The following is a 17,411-nucleotide window of genomic DNA, read 5'->3' as shown; positions in this document are numbered from 1 at the left end:
TACCCAGCAACCCTGGGCTTCAAACTACGGTACCCAGAATCTCCGGCGAGCACAGGATAATACGGGGCGGAGCCCGACAGCCAGGGCTCGTGATTCTGTTACGGAGGTAGCGGATGCTCCTCTGTTGGTTCCTGTCCTGTTTCCCTATGGTCCTTGCTGTTTCCCCATTCCAAAGGGAAAAAAGAATCATCTTTACCGGTATTGTGTTACTCGCGCTGGCTAGCGCGTTTGTATGTTGATCTCCGGATTCTCTGTGTTCTGTTTTGCCTCGCGGCTGCGAGGAACTCTTACAGTAATCGGGTCCAGAGACTTGTTGGGCTTGCGCTGTGATTGCTAACAGCTGTGAGACGAGCCTTTTCAATTCTTGTCTATATTTCAGTGGCGGAGTGCAGGGGGGGATTGGCGGACCTCCGCACTACTGTCACGAACAGTGACATTGTTGTACAAATTGATTTAAGCGGATTTCCTAACACCAAAGCGGATGACTGTAGTGAGGGAACTACGTCATACCGTATTTGGTTTTACCTACAAGTGATAATATCGTTTAAGGAAACATTCTCGCTCTCGTTATGCAAAGGAGGATTTATTGAACTCTAAAGAGGAGCCTTTACTTACTTACAGCACAGCTGCTTATTTTCCTTTGGTGCTTTCACTTAGTTGATATGGACCTATTTCTTTCGAGCCTGCTGTTAAAAGGCAATGGGGTATGTTACTAGATATAGCTAACAGTTTTTAGGCAGATGGTGGGCTATGCTTCCTGTTCATACCTTTTATTTGTGTTATACAGGATAGAAGGAAGGCTGAAGGATCAGCAGTTTGGTGTATGTACGCATTCTTTACAGGTGAATCTACAGGTTGTGCTTTAGTGAGACATTAATGAGTGTAGGAATTAAGAACTGTATTAACCTTTGTATTTTTTGTCTTACAGTTTCTTTTTCCCTGCTGCCCCTTCCTTCTCCTCTTTATTCTTTCGGGTTTTTTCCCCTTTTTGTTTTTTTTTCCCTCACTGTATCATCTGAACACCCTGTGTTTATACTTCAGGGTGTTCGGAGGGTCCAGAGGTGGAGCATTGTTGCTGCATGCGGATCCTGCGGAGTGCAATCCTGACAGTCTTAAAGTCTAAACTGTTCCAGAGCTGATGCGCTATCTAGAAAGCACATTCCCCCCGGGCCGAATGGCCCGGAATCAGTCTTACCTGAACATGTAGGATCAGAACAACTGGAGTTCCTGTGCAAGCCCCCTGTGTGGGCACTGGAGCAGATAGTGTAGGTGAGTTTACTACATGTGGCACAGGTGGACTGCCATTGTTGATCCTTGAGTGCCTCATATGTGGTTGGCAGCCACGGTGACCGGAGGTCTGTCATGGCTAATGGAAGCTTGGAAAGTAGTTTGGTCTATCCCACCATTGTTAATCACTGTGAAGGATCTGATGTTGATGCTCTGCAACGAATAGGTCAGCAGGGGTCCCACAGCAGCCTTTCTTCTCACATGATGATCCCAACCAGGTTACAATTCTTGCTTGACCCAGTAGCACACTCAGGCATATGGGATCACCATCTCTTCACAGCACATGGGTTACGGCCCACTCACCATGGAACTATGTCCATGACCGTCCCTCCTGGGATACAGGGTCACTGATCCCACCCTACACATGGGTGATGACCCATTCAGCACAGCATTGAAAATAGCTGAACTTCGCTCTCTCACTATCCTTTTCCTCCCATGGCACACTGATCTTAGCAAGCAGGCAGGTGGTGGTGCTCCAGGCTCTAGGGCAGGTAGTCCGGGATTCCTCCAACTGGAGGGGTGGGGGTAGCAGGCCTTGTTCTCCAGTACTGATCACAAGCAGAAGTCTTGCAGAATGTTTCCTCCTCACCTCACGCAGTGTGACTAGCTACATACCAGTTGTCCCTTCTTATAGTCCCATTTCTGACACGAAATGTGATTGAGAGTCAGAGTGCCCGATTTATATCTTGGTGGGAAGGGAACTCCATTGCTGTGCTGACAGAGTTCCCTCTACGCCAGCACAGTTGTCCGCCCGTCCAATTTAATTTCAGGCAGACCCTCAGTTTCGCAATGGCAGACACTACTTTATCTTTGCAGTGGGCCAACTTCTCAGAAGGCCCTGGGGAGTAAGGCTGCCTGATAAATGGCTATTTGACCACCCTCCCAATTTAGAGGGTAGACATGTTGCCATTTTTTACTGTCTTTCACTGCTAGGTAAAACCTGGTAAAATCGTAATAACACTCCCCCGCAATGGAAGAAAGCTTCCATGGCGACAAGAGCTTTACTTTTTTTCTTTATATCAAAAAAAAATCACAAGTGTGCGTTATCTTAGTGTAAAAAAAAATACTTTGTGCTACAGTACTGCATTCTGCTGCTGATGCTCTGTAGCACAGGGTACAATGGATTGACAGGAACTGCTGTGAATGTGGGTCCCGACAATGCGTTTATAAATTACCACTTTTTTTGTGGTAATTTATATATTAGGCAGGCAGCCCCTCAGCCATTAGGATGGAGTAGTTTACTCTCTATTGCAGAATGACAGGCCATCCCCTCTGACAAAAAATCGGGACCTGAGTCTTTACAGTTTATGTTAGGGGTCTGCTTCCTTTTGAAGTGCCACTCCTCGGCCCTCTTATCCTCCAGAAAGTAGTCTATCACAGGAGCGACTCAACACCTGCATGTAAGCCACAGTGATATGTGTAGCAAAAGGTTAGATCAGGGCCTCAGCCCTCCTCTTTATGATTCTCCTATCAGCCCCATCTCCTTCCATAGATGTACCCAGGACCCTTCCTTGAGACCACTCTTTGAATCGAAGTGTTTAGAGATTGCGTGGCTCTCACTTCTCCAGTGTGCCTCAAACAGGTTACAGGAATGCAGCAATACACAAATCCTTCTGGGGGAGACCTCTATCTCCTCATGTTTCACCATGCATCCCTGAGTCTCCCAAAATGGAACCCAGATTCGGCTGTGTACTGTAACATTCACAGGTAGACATACACCCAGCACATGCATATACCATACACACCCTGCACAGAACTGCATTTTTCATGTATTGTACCATTGAGAGGTGCACATAAACCCAGCACATGCCTATACCATACACATGCATGCACTGCACAACACTACACCCTGCATATATTGTATGACTCACAGGCACACAGACTCCCACCATATGCATATACCATACTTGAACTGCACAGCACTACATCCTTCATATATTGTACCACTCCCAGGAACAAATACACCCAACATGTGCCTATAACATACAGGCAATACACAGTACTGCATTATCCCTGTATTGTAACAGTCACAGGCACACAAGCATCCAGCACACATAAACCACACATGCACTGTGTAGCACTGCACATCAAACCGATGTAGGCCGAGGGAGAGTTAAGCATACAAAAATGGAACTTTAAATGAGTCAGCCTGTTGGCCTTACTCCACGAACACAGGTATAAAATACCTGTTCACTCCTACTGATTACTACACAGTACACATCCACCACCACACCCTAGCTGCTTAACTCTTGATAAAGGCAGTAGCCTTTCCCGACTATGAGGACAGCAATTTATGCACCCCTTCTCGGTCCACCAAGACTGCAATCCTTGAGACAGGCCTATGTCATGGCGCACACACATGGTCCAAGTTTGCCTATGACAACAAAAATCAGCATTAGGGATCCAGACATCAGGACAGATTGGGCACCAAGGGGTGCACCAAGGGGTGCCCATTTCCACGCAGGGTAAACAAACTGTTAGTATAACTGTCATTTTTTTCAAATATAAATTCGATTTTATGAGTTTGTTTCTTTTTAATTATACATTTAGCTAGCAATGTACTAGCAGGTTGTTTTTATGGGACTAGAGAGGGAAGTTAATTAAATCATATTTAATTTAAATGTAATGTTGATTAGTATTTTAATGTGAAGTAAACGTTTAATTGAAAAATAATTATGTAAATGTTTTTTTTGAAAGGTGAGCAAATACTTGTGTCCTAAGTACATACGTCATTTTAAAATGATGGATGAGTGTTTCATGCCTGACATCAGTTTCATATGGGAGCCCTTGACATGTGAGACCTGTAGACATCTCATTTGAAAAGACCCCTCAAACTCACTTTCTAACTTCACTAGATTCATTTCAATGTTTGTGTAGCTTACCATGTCACCTGCAGGGCGAGGTAGGGAGTGGGGGAGCAGCATCTTTGTCTTCCTCCCCTGCTAGGTAGACTGGGCATTCTGTCCCAAGGAGGCTACTCTAGACACAGAGCACCCCTCTCTGTTTACTGCCTTGCACCTTCAGAAATAGGGGGTGTGAGGCAAGCAGGGCAGGGCCTCTTTTGTGGAGCACATAAGAATTGCCACTATCATTTATTGGCCTGTGTGCATGATATGGACCTTTGTCCTCAAAGCCTACAAGGGGTAGGAAAAGCAATGCTAAGCTATGAATGTTAGCCCCTGTAGAGGCACATGAGAAGTGTACAGTTACATAATCACCTTCCCTTCTTTGCTAGGCAGAAAGGAAATCTCCACCACAAAATTTATTCTTTAAGTTAAGACAAACGAGGATGTCTTCTCTGTCGCACAAGAGTTTTGCGCCTTTACTTCTCTAACTAGAGTTTTTATGATCTCCCAGTAAGTGACTGAGGCGTCTGACCTTGGCCAGATAACAAAATCTGGGACCAGAAGCTTCCCTCACTCCAGGGTATATGAACTAGTCAAGGGATGGACTAATTGACCAACTTGAAAAGAGTGCACTTTAGCACCATTCTGACCATTGCCTGTAGTTATTAAAGTTTATACCTTAGTGGAAAAATAGCTGTGCCATCAAATTTCTAAATTGTTTTATGTGGTGTGTGACATGAGCATACATGGTACAATTCTGATATTATGTTGGATAATGCCGCCTATTTGTCTCGCCTGACAAAATAATCCTATTTATATTGGTTGATAACTAACAGAGAGTCTATCTTATATTCTCATTCTAGGGATGTAGCATAAAGGAGAGGGTCTTTGCACACATCTTTTAGAATGAATCTTATGTAAGAAATTGGACACTTTTGTAGGTCAAGGAAATACGCAGATTGATATGTATATATATATATATATATTCACTGAAAAAACCATAGGTTATAGACCATATATAGTTAGGAATTAGCATTTACAAAACCTTGAAAATTCACTGAAAAAACCATAGGTTATAGACCATATATAGTTAGGGATTAGCATTTAAAAAACCTTATTTTACTCACACAAAACCATTGAAATTCCATATATAGTTAGTTGCACTAACTATATATCGCGCACCCGCAATCCACTACTGATGATGTCACACATTACATCATTCATGACATGGTCAGTGACATCACTGATGACATCACTGATGACATCTCAAATGACATCACTGATGACATCATCCAGTGACTGTGTGTTTCTGTAAAGTTTAAATATGTTTTACATATTGAAGAATGAGTAGATGTAGAAGTGTCTGGATGAAGGATTTAGTAGGTGCGTGACTGACTGTATGAGTGAGTGATTAAATGTGTCTCACTGAGTGCATGGGTTAGTGACTAAACTGTCTTAATTTGTGCATCATTATGTCTGTTGTTCTGTAAACTGCTGCATGTGTTGATCAGTAGCTATATGAGTAACTATATGGGTTATTGATTGATTGCCCAAGTATTTGTATGGGAGACTGAGTGTGTGTGTGGCTGGCTGGGAGGTGTGTGACTCTGTGCAGATCAATGTGTACTTGTATCAATGATTGTATAAGAGAGTAAGTATGTGTTAGTATATGTTTCAAAATGTAAGGTGCTCTATGTTTAACTGTATAGATTAGAAAATGGAAGTGTGATTGATTCTTTACAGGACTGACTAGGTGTGTGAGTAACTCCATGGATGAGTGACAGAGTGTGAGAGTCTGTATAGGTGTATGAGTGCATATGATAGTGTTGTAAAGATGAGTGATTGTATGTATGAATGATTGTATGGGTAAATGAGTGAATGTGTGTGTAAACATAGGAATCACTGTGTGCGTATGTAGTAACTAGTATTGGTGTGTCAATGGTTTCAAAAATTATACTCTGTATTTAACACTGGGTGTACCAGAGGTTATATTAAAGTGTGAGGAGATGCATTGTATTGTCACATGAATGATATCATCAGTGATGTGGTCATTGATGTCAAATGAGATGTCATCAGTGATGTCATCAGTGATGTCATTTGAGATGTCATCAGTGATGTCATTTGAGATGTTATCAGTGATGTCATTTGAGATGTCATCAGTGATGTCATCAGTGATGTCATTTGAGATGTCATCAGTGATGTCATCAGTGATGTCACTGACCATGTCATGATTGATGTAATATGTGACATCATCAGCAGTGGATTGCGGGTGCGCGATATATAGTTAGTGCAACTAACTATATATGGAATTTCAATGGTTTTGTGTGAGTAAAATAAGGTTTTTTAAATGCTAATCCCTAACTATATATGGTCTATAACCTATGGTTTTTTCAGTGAATTTTCAAGGTTTTGTAAATGCTAATTCCTAACTATATATGGTCTATACCCTATGGTTTTTTCAGTGAATTTCAATGGTTTTTTAATAGCAAATATCATAAGCTGTCGAATGTCAAGTACGTGGTAAGTAAAAACATTTTCGTGTTTATGCACACTGATCTGCTTTGAATGCTGCCCCCCCCTCCCCCTCATTTCTATTAGGAGTACTCTCTCTTTGCAGATAGTGAAGGGTAGTTAACGCAGGCCTTTGCCCCCGTTGTAATCCGTCGTGCCTGCTTCTCTCTCCATTTGATTGATTGTTATCCAAGCATTTACTGTTTTAGAATTGTTTCTCTTTGGTTCATTCTCTATTTACAAACAAGCACAGAGTCGCAATACTCTGTTTAGTCTTTGCAGATAGTGAAAAATCGTGTTAAAAAACAAAAGGAATCGAGCAAAATCAGTAGGCCACTAATGGGATCTCTTTTTGACCTCGCTAAAATAGAAACATTAGGAACAACCCCTCATGAGAAATACGAAACTAGTGAGATGAACTGAGCTCCACACCATGATGGCTGCAAGACAGCTCGGCTCCGCCACCCACCCCGCCCAAAATAACGATAAACTCTATGCAAATATTACAAATATATACAACACACCAGCAAAGTAACAGGGTAAAACATTTTATTAAATAACTATTTACATAACTATTTTATACTTTTTGTTGCCCGATCCGGCTAGCTCAATCGATCGAGCATGAAACTCATGCACTCTGATAATTCAAAGTTTTGAGGAGTGCTTGTAACACTGTCTGAAGCCTATTTGCACTTGCTACAGCTTCACTATTCTCAATGTAAGTGGGGGCTGTTTGAGGACGTGACTGCATTTGAAAACAATGTGATGCGGTGCCACCCTGAACCGCTTGACGGAGGCCCCCGAGGGACGGTGTCATGGCGCGGACTCGGAGGGGGCGCTTGGCTCCGGCCCCCTCCGAAAGTCGTGTTGCCCTGGTGTGGCCTGAGATCGCCCCCGACATAGGTGGCCGGCTCCCGGGGTCAAGCGGAACTTTTTGCCTTTTGGTGACTCTTCCATTCTTGACCTTGTCCCACAATCCGTTTCACCTAAAGACACGCTGTAGTGGGGCGCCCCTTTACCGTTTCAGTTGCCATTCCGCCCGCTTTTGCTACACTGTGTCTCTTCCGCTATTCAGCTGTTTACCGCCTGCTCTTTTGACTACAGCGTCTCGCTCACCATGTACTTGAGTTGCTCCCGCTCTTGCGGTGCAGCGATAGGCGGCTGCCACAGGACTCTCAAAATGGCGGCCGGCTCTTCAGATTTGGGCGTGGTCCACTAAAATGGGCCTGCAACACCTTGGAACTCAGACGCTTGTCTGCTAGAGCTTGGGCTCCATTCTCGAAAGCGTCCCCTCAGCCTTGAAGATTCTACAAAAGTCTTGGGGGCCCCCGACTCCCGCAGGCTTCTGGTGGGGAGCGGCTAGCATGATTGCTCATGGAATGGCCACGACGGAGCTACGAAATGGTGGTGCTCTCATGCTAACGCCAGCTTCAGTCTGAAACATCCAGAAACACTGTAGACTACCAATTCGATCAGTTCCGGTAGCGCCCCAACGTGACCCGGTAGAGAAGAACTTGCCCTCCCCTCTTTGACTGATGGTTCTTGTTGCCTGTCCCTTCTGTTGTCATTTAACAGAACTATTTAGCCTGCTGAAAGGGGTTGTGTTCCGACCGCTGGTTGGTGGAGACATTTTGACTATATTCTGGACCTGCGTTGTCGCGTAATGCGTCATATGACGCGCCGCGTTAGCGCACCCGGAAGTGCTCCGGTGCGTGAAGCGCAGCTTCCCGGAAGCGATCCGGGGCGCGGCGCGCGGCGCGCGGCGCGCAGCGCGTAACGTAAGCATAACAGATCATGTGACTTGTTAATAAAACTTTTCATTGGTTCATTTTACTTTTCTTATTCTAATGATGAAAGGCTTGGTCATATGACCTAAAAATTACGCTTTTTATTACTTTCGAACATTATTTTTTCTTAAACATATGTTATAATGTTCCAGGCTAATGTACTTTCCCGGAAAATTTACAACTGTCCTGCAAGTAAAATATATTCCTTTTTCGAGAAAAAGGGCGTTTCTTCGTCCCATGACGGAGCCGTTGAGCAAAAGAGGCTCGGCCTGCTGTCTTAGTCGCCGATACGCCTGAATATCAGATTCTTATCGATCACTTTATGTTGCAGGAGTAGAAAACACAACAGCCCTCGACCATTTATCTTTACTGCGTTCCTGCGTATTATACCTTAAACCCTTCATGTAATTGGACTGCTTTATTTCACTTGCCTTTTACTGATTCTAAAACAGTGACTATTATTAAAAACTTTACCAATGTAAAAACTACTACCATGTTTTCTTTTAAAAACCTTTATTGTGAAAACGTCAGTATACAAATACGGGCCTATAACCACGTGGGCCGGCCACGGAGCAAACTGTAATCGTATATGATGAGTAGACATTTACATTGTAGAGGAACGTAATGGGCGGGCCATTAGGTTGCAAGAACTAAGGTGTCTAACAGTTGCGGAATCGGTGGACGTACATTTAATAATTAAAATACGACAGAGCCAGTTACAATAAAATTATCTAGATATACATTTGCGGGCAAGTACCATGGGTGACGTTAATTCGAACTTTCAATAGTACAGTAATCAATAACACATCAGAACTTAATATCAATAGGGATGTCGAAATATTCAATCAATTCTCGTCCCCGCCCGCCATGTGCTTCAAAACTGCATACGTATCTCGTGATTTCAAGGTTCTGCAACCAGTACACAACAAGGAGTTACGAGTCCCATTTATTCCGGCGCCATTTTGGGCGAGGACGGGCAGGTCCAGGATATAGTCAAAATGTCTCTACCAACCATCGACTATGATGATGTTCATATGCTGTATTTATTAGAGTAACACTCATCTGTCCACATGAAATTAATTTGCCACAATCTAAACATGTCATTTTAATCTTTCCAAAGTTCTTCTAAATATTTGGGACCGTTTCCCTTGCCTCTGATGCTGTCAGTGCCACTTCTTTGGTGAATGTACTGGCAGGTCGGGGGTTCTCCTCCAAATCTCTCTTTTGTGCAGCACTATAATTAATCGGTGCCACCTCTCCATATGACGATGCATGGTATAGTTACCATAACTATATTTTTTTTCGGTTCCTCTGGAGAGTACATCGTGGCAGATGAGGCAGGTAACGTACCGGGCATTTACCTTTTTTGCATGTAGAGGAAAGGAAAAAAAATTCGAGCGTCCAAGTTCTAAGGTGTCCCAGGGCCATTTTAGTGGACCAGGCCCAAATCCAAAGAACAGGCCGCCATTTTGAGAGTCCTGTTGCAGCCGCCTGTCGCTGTAGCATCAAGAGCGGCCGAAACTCAGCTGAATGGCAACTGAAACGGTAAAGGGGCGCCCCACTACAGCAGACGAGCCTCCACCTGGGAAGGCCCGTTCACGCCGCCTCCCCCCCCCTTCGGGCACCCCACGCCGTTATTCGGAGCAGGATTGTAGGATGGCCACACCAGTGCGGCAACTTGCTAGACACCACCTCGGTGCCAACCGAATCTCAGCGCCTTGTGGTGTCTTCTATTCAGAAAATATTGTTGTGCTGCCTTCGGCCTATTCGCCGCAAGTGCGCACGCAACTCAGCTGCATAGCGAGTGAAACACCAAGGGGCGCCCCACTGCAGCCGAGGAACCTTCATCTTGGGGGCGACGCACAGCATCACATTGCTTTCCAATGCAGTCAGATCCTCAAACAACCCCCACTGACTGACGCGAACTCACAGGCCAACGGAGCGCCCCACGCCGACTTTCGGCGCAGCATTGTAGGATGGCCACACCAGTGCGGCAACTTGCTAGACACCACCTCGTTGCCATCCGGATCTTGGCGTGTTGCGCTGCCTTTGGCCCTATTCGCACATCGGTCCGCTACTGACGCCATCTCACAGGCCAACGGGGCGCCCCACGCCGACTTTCAGCATTGTAGGATGGCCACACCAGTGTGGCAACTTGCTAGACACCACCTCGGTGCCATCCGGATCTTGGCGCGTTGTGCTGCCTTCGGCCTATTCGCACATCGGTCCGCTACTGACGCCATCTCACAGGCCAACGGGGCGCCCCACGCCGACTTTCAGCATTATAGGATGGCCACACCAGTGTGGCAACTTGCTAGACACCACCTCGGTGCCATCCGGATCTTGGCGCGTTGTGCTGCCTTCGGCCTATTCGCACATCGGTCCGCTACTGACGCGAACTCACAGGCCAACGGGGCGCCCCACGCCGACTTTCAGCATTGTAGGATGGCCACACCAGTGCGGCAACTTGCTAGACACCACCTCGGTGCCATCCGGATCTTGGCGCGTTGTGCTGCCTTCGGCCTATTCGCACATCGGTCCGCTACTGACGCGAACTCACAGGCCAACGGGGCGCCCCACGCCGACTTTCAGCATTGTAGGATGGCCACACCAGTGCGGCAACTTGCTAGACACCACCTCGGTGCCATCCGGATCTTGGCGCGTTGTGCTGCCTTCGGCCTATTCGCACATCGGTCCGCTACTGACGCCGCCTCACGTGCCAACGGATTTTCTACGCTTTTTATACCCTATGCCGCATAACAGGTCATGTGACTTGTTTATAAAACTTTTCATTGGTTCATTTTACTTTTGGTTTCCTAATGATGGAAGGCTTGATCATATGACCTAAAAAGAACACTTTTCATTGGATGAAAAAAAAAAATTTCCCAAACGATGAAAGCCCCACCTTGTTTCTGGATGTTTCAGACTGAAGCTGGCGTCAGCATGAGAGCACCACCATCTCGTGGCTCCGTCGTGGTCATTCCGCGAGCAATCATGGCAGCCCCTCCCCACCGGAAGCCTGCAGGAGTCGGGGGCCCCCAAGACTTTTGTAGAAGCCTCAAGGCTGAGGGGACGCTTTCGAGAATGGGGTCCAAGACCTAGCAGACAAGCGTCCGATTTCCAAGGTGTCCCAGGGCCATTTCAGTGGACCAGGCCCAAAAAGGAAAGAGCCTGCCGCCATTTTGAGAGTCCTGTGGCAGCCGCCTATCGCTGCACCGCAAGAGTGGGCGCAACTCAGCTGAATGGCGGATTTTGACACAGTGTACCAAAAGCGGGCGGAATGGCAACTGAAACGGTAAAGGGGCGCCCCACTACAGCAGACGAGCCTCCACCTGGGGAGGCCCGTTCATGCCGCCTCACCCCCCCCCCCCCGGGGCATCCCACGCCGTTATTCGGAGCAGCATTGTGGGATACCAAAACCAGTGCGGCAACTTACTTGACATCACCTGGTTGACATCCACATCTCAGCGCGTTCTGCTGCCTTGGGACTATTCGCACAACAGACCGCTACTGACGAGCCACCCCCCGGGACGCCCCACGCCGTTATTCGGAGCAGCATTGTAGGATACCCAAAACCAGTGCGGCACCCAGGCAACATCACCTGGGTGCCGTCCAGAACTCAGGACGTTGTGCTGCCTTGGGACTATTCGCACAACCGACCGCTACTGACCATTGTTCCTTCTTTTTTCCTAAAAATGTTTAAATGTTTTTACTGTTTTTGTTGCGTTGTTTATATTTATAAGTTATTAAAGTTTTATAATCCTACTACTTTGTTGGAGTGCTATATATTTTTAATGTGACACATAATTGTAAAAACTTTGATGTACAAAGAGGCATCCCTGGAATCTTCCGCTTCAGGCTCGGTCCCCTCCCCAATCACAATACAGGATGGTTTTCAGATAGTAGGAACGCGTGTGGTGTGACGGATCTCATCGGGTGGGGGCCTTGATCTACTGTAACTCCTTTGAAAAGGGGTGATTCTTTACAGCTGGGGCCATAAAGTACATCTGCAGGGCTACCTGATAGCCTGGGACCGGCCTGGACAATCGGACACAGAGGAAGAGGAGTGTCAGAGGGTGCGGTAGTGAATAGGGCGAAAGGGAGGTGTCGGGCGGGCACAGAGTGTGATTCTCAGGGAAGAGCATTTACAACAAGGGGTGGTGATGGACAGAGTCTCTGAATTAAGCAGAATACTCTCACCCAGTCAAGAGATCAGGGCTAGATCCAACACCGTTTTTTAGCTCATTGCACCATCCCAGTTTCAGAACCCGGCTGTATGCAAATTAGTCTGTCCCTGGCCCAGTGCATCATGGGAACAGGGCAGACCAGACTACAAAAGCCAATTCTTACACTGGGAAGGAAACAAGCTTCCGGGGACCGGTTTCTGGCATTTCAGCCGTCTTCGGCCCGGCTTGCTTGAATCCTGATGGTGCAATGAGCAAGGGACTCACATCTGAGTATACCCTTCCATGCTTAGGGTGGACAAAAATATTTACAACAAGGGGTGGTGATGGACAGAGTCTCTGAATTAAGCAGAATACTCTCACCCAGTCAAGAGATCAGGGCTAGATCCAACACCGTTTTTTAGCTCATTGCACCATCCCAGTTTCAGAACCCGGCTGTATGCAAATTAGTCTGCTTAATTCAGAGACTCTGTCCCTCACCACCCCTTGTTGTAAATAATCTCAGGGAAGAGCAGCGCAGATGGGGGGAGGTTTATTGCCCATGCATAAGACAGAGAGCGGGGGTGACCAGTGCCTGGGGGAGATGCTTGCGAGGGTGGGGAGCCATGCTAAGGATCGACAGCGTGCAGAGAGTGGGTCTGGTCAAGGCATCTAAAATGGCTGCCGTGCACGACAAAAGTGTGGCATTTGAAAAAAGGCAAGATGGCGCAGACAATGTTTTTCAACACTTCCTGATTTCCTTCGAATCGAACGTTAACAGACGTTATCTCTCCCACACTACCGGTCCCCCTGGGCTTAAACGCCGAGATGGTAGGGACTGCATCCCGTGGAGATAGGCCGAGACGTCACTCAGCAGAAAAAAAAGTTAAAAAAAGTCTATAAACATACAATAAGTTAAAAGTCAATCATTCTTGTTTCCTTGTAGTACACTCCCCAGTCCGCTTCCCGTTACGCTAACCGGGCGCACCCCACCAAAAAAAACGATATATTTTTTTTTTTGCCCCGCGGAGCCCTTTTAAAGCCTCCACATCAAACCTATGGGGTCAGGGAGGATCTACTATGCCCCCTTATGGTCATTTGCCCCTTCGCTTTGGCCTCCTCTTGTCTCTCGATCCTACCAAGAGACAAGATGGCGGCCGCTCCGTACTGTTTGGAATGTTTACAGACACCGGAGAGCCAATCAGCTTCGCTTCGCAAAGCTCCGTAACGCAAAAAGTACGTGAAACGGAGCGCTACCCGGGACTCTGTCACAGATATATATCTTTTTTTGAACGTTAATTTCTCAAAATCCACTGCAGCACATATATTGAGACCCAGCAAAGGCACATCGGGCTACCGGTCCCTACAATTTTGCCAAGTTTCATGCAAATCCATTCACCCGTTCGATTTTTTTTTTTTTTTTGCCCCGCGGGGCCCTTTTAAAACCTCCACATCAAACCTAGGGGGTCAGGGAGGATCTACTATGCCCCCTTATGGTCATTTGCCCCTTCGCTTTGGCCTCCTCTTGTCTCTCGATCCTACCGAGAGACAAGATGGCGGCCGCTACGGACTGTTTGGAATGTTTACAGACGCCGGAGAACCAATCAGCTTCGCTTCGCAAAGCTCCGTAACTCGAAAAGTACGCGAAGCGGAGCGCTGCCCGGAGCGCTGTCACAGATATATATCTTTTTTTGAACGTTAATTTCTCAAAATCCACTGGAGCACATATATTGAGACCTAGCAAAGGCACATCGGGCTACCAGTCCCTACAATTTTGCCAAGTTTCGTGCAAATCCATTCAGCCGTTCGAGCTAAAAGTGAGTCCAACCGCCCTATGGAAATTAACATGGGAAAAACGCGTTTTGGGACCCCCCTTTTTTCTCGGCCCCCCCTTGACGAACCCCCCCCCCAAATTTTCAGGGGCTGCTCAGAAACAAAATGTTCCATTTTCCTGAAAATTTCAGCCAATTCCGTCCACAAACGCCAAAGTTATTAGACATAGAATTTTCAAAAATCCCATAGAGAAAAAATCCTAACTATATATACCTACTGGCGACCGCCAGTAGGTAATATATATATATATATATATGTCATCCAAACCTTCATTCCAAAAATACAAAAAAGGCGCTGACTCCGTGGGATTCTTCAAAGAGGAATTTTTATTCACCCAACGATGATGGCTTACGCGTTATATATATATATCATGTTGCATTGTGGGAGTTGGAGTTCGGCATTTACACGTTACTACCAACAGGTGAGCTACATCAGCTAGGGGGAGGAGCGTATTGGTCTCAGCAATATGAATAAGAGAGGCAGGACTATGGGACTTAATTGACCGGCTCCGCTCAGTGAAGGGCGCTGAGGAAGGCACGAAGTTCGCCGAAATGCATTCACCACCAGTGACATTTTGTACCTGAGCAATAAAGCATTACCGAATGACCCCCCTCAGGCCTCTGCTTTCTCTTTCTCTTTTGTAGGGAGATGTTGGATGTATGTCAGCGCCAGTCAGAGGCGCTGTACAGATGGCCCCGCTGCAATAAGTGTCCCGGACAATGCTGGCAGCCGCACTGCTTTGCAGCGCTTTTTTTGTTCGAGGGATCGAATGGTCCGGTGTCCGCCACAAAGTTTGGGACTGCACAAGCGGCAGGAGGTATTTTGCCTCGACTAGTGCGTTGTGTGGCTACTCAACTGCCCCCACTTATTGGCTTACCTTACCGAAGGGCAGTGGTGGAACGAGGGGACCCAAGGTGGTGTTTTGGAGCTCCGGTGCTGGCTGTGGGGTCTTGTCGCCATGCCTGCATAAAGATAATATGGCTGTCATCATTGGAATACTATCCCCCACACCGCCAACCCATATGCATTATCATGTTGCATTGTGGGAGTTGGAGTTCGGCATTTACACGTTACTACCAACAGGTGAGCTACATCAGCTAGGGGGAGGAGCGTATTGTTCTCAGCAATCTGAATAAGAGAGGCAGGACTATGGGACTTAATTGACTGGCTCCGCTCAGTGAAGGGCGCTGAGGAAGGCACGAAGTTCGCCGAAATGCATTCGCCGCCACTGACATTTTGTACCTGAGCAATAAAGCATTACCAAAGGACCCCCTCTGGCCTCTGCTTTCTCTTTTGGAGGGAGATTTTGGATATATATATATATATATTCACTGAAAAAACCATAGGTTGTAGACCATATATAGTTAGGAATTAGCATTTACAAAACCTTGAAAATTCACTGAAAAAACCATAGGTTATAGACCATATATAGTTAGGAATTAGCATTTAAAAAACCTTTTTTTACTCACACAAAACCATTGAAATTCCATATATAGTTAGTAGTACTAACTATATATCGCGCACCCGCAATCCACTGCTGATCATGTCACATATTACATCATTCATGACATGGTCAGTGACATCACTGATGACATCACTGATGACATCTCAAATGACATCACTGATGACATCACTGATGACATCTCAAATGACATCACTGATTACATCACTGTTTACAGACACCGGAGAGCCAATCAGCTTCGCTTCGCAAAGCTCCGTAACGCGAAAAGTACGCAAAACGGAGCGCTACCCGGGACACTGTCACAGATATATATCTTTTTTTGAACGTTATTTTCTCAAAATCCACTGCAGCACATATATTGAGACCCAGCAAAGGCACATCGGGCTACCGGTCCCTACAATTTTGCCAAGTTTCATGCAAATCCATTCACCCGTTCGATTTTTTATTTTTTTTTGCCCCGCGGGGCCCTTTTAAAACCTCCACATCAAACCTAGGGGGTCAGGGAGGATCTACTATGCCCCCTTATGGTCATTTGCCCCTTCGCTTTGGCCTCCTCTTGTCTCTCGATCCTACCGAGAGACAAGATGGCGGCCGCTACGGACTGTTTGGAATGTTTACAGACGTGGGAGAACCAATCAGCTTCGCTTCGCAAAGCTCCGTAACGCGAAAAGTACTCGAAGCGGAGCGCTACCCGGGACACTGTTACAGATATATATCTTTTTTTGAACGTTAATTTCTCAAAATCCACTGGAGCACATATATTGAGACCTAGCAAAGGCACATTGGGCTAACAGTCCCTACAATTTTGCCAAGTTTCGTGCAAATCCATTCAGCTGTTCGGGCTAAAAGTGAGGCCAACCGCCCTATGGAAATTAACATGGGAAAAACGCGTTTTGGGACCCCCCTTTTTTCTCGGCCCCCCCTTGACAAACCCCCCCCAAATTTTCAGGGGCTGCTCAGAAACAAAATGTTCCATTTTCCTGAAAATTTCAGCCAATTCCGTCCACAAACGCCAAAGTTATTAGACATAGAATTTTCAAAAATCCCATAGGGAAAAAATCCTAACTATATATACCTACTGGCGACCGCCAGTAGGTAATTTGGCCTTTTTTCATTATTTGCACAATATCTTAATGGTTTTACCTATATTCATGGTTTTAGCTGTTGTTATATTGTGCTGAGGATGATTCAATGCCAAATTAATTCTTAATGATTGGGCCTTTTTTATAGAGTATTCCAGTGTATTGTATATAATTGTTGATAATAACCTTTCTGATACAGTTTCACCTTTTCTAGATCAAATATATTGAATACATTGTACCTTCCTTTTTATATTCCCTTTTGAAACTGATGAAATTTTGCACATGTTTTTAATATATGCAATTTTCTTAAAAATTTGACATATCAGCCGGTTTTCTGCACTTTTTATTGCACTTTGCACTTTTCACTTATGAATTGGTCTAGCTGTTGATAATTTGTAATGGTCATATATTATCTTTCTCTGACCCACTTTTATGGGTTT

Source organism: Lissotriton helveticus, chromosome 3_1, assembly GCF_964261635.1.
Source record: "Lissotriton helveticus chromosome 3_1, aLisHel1.1, whole genome shotgun sequence".
NCBI classification, from domain to species: domain Eukaryota; kingdom Metazoa; phylum Chordata; class Amphibia; order Caudata; family Salamandridae; genus Lissotriton; species Lissotriton helveticus.
The sequence above is the reverse complement of the archived record's forward strand: the minus strand, read 5'-3'. Positions refer to the sequence as shown.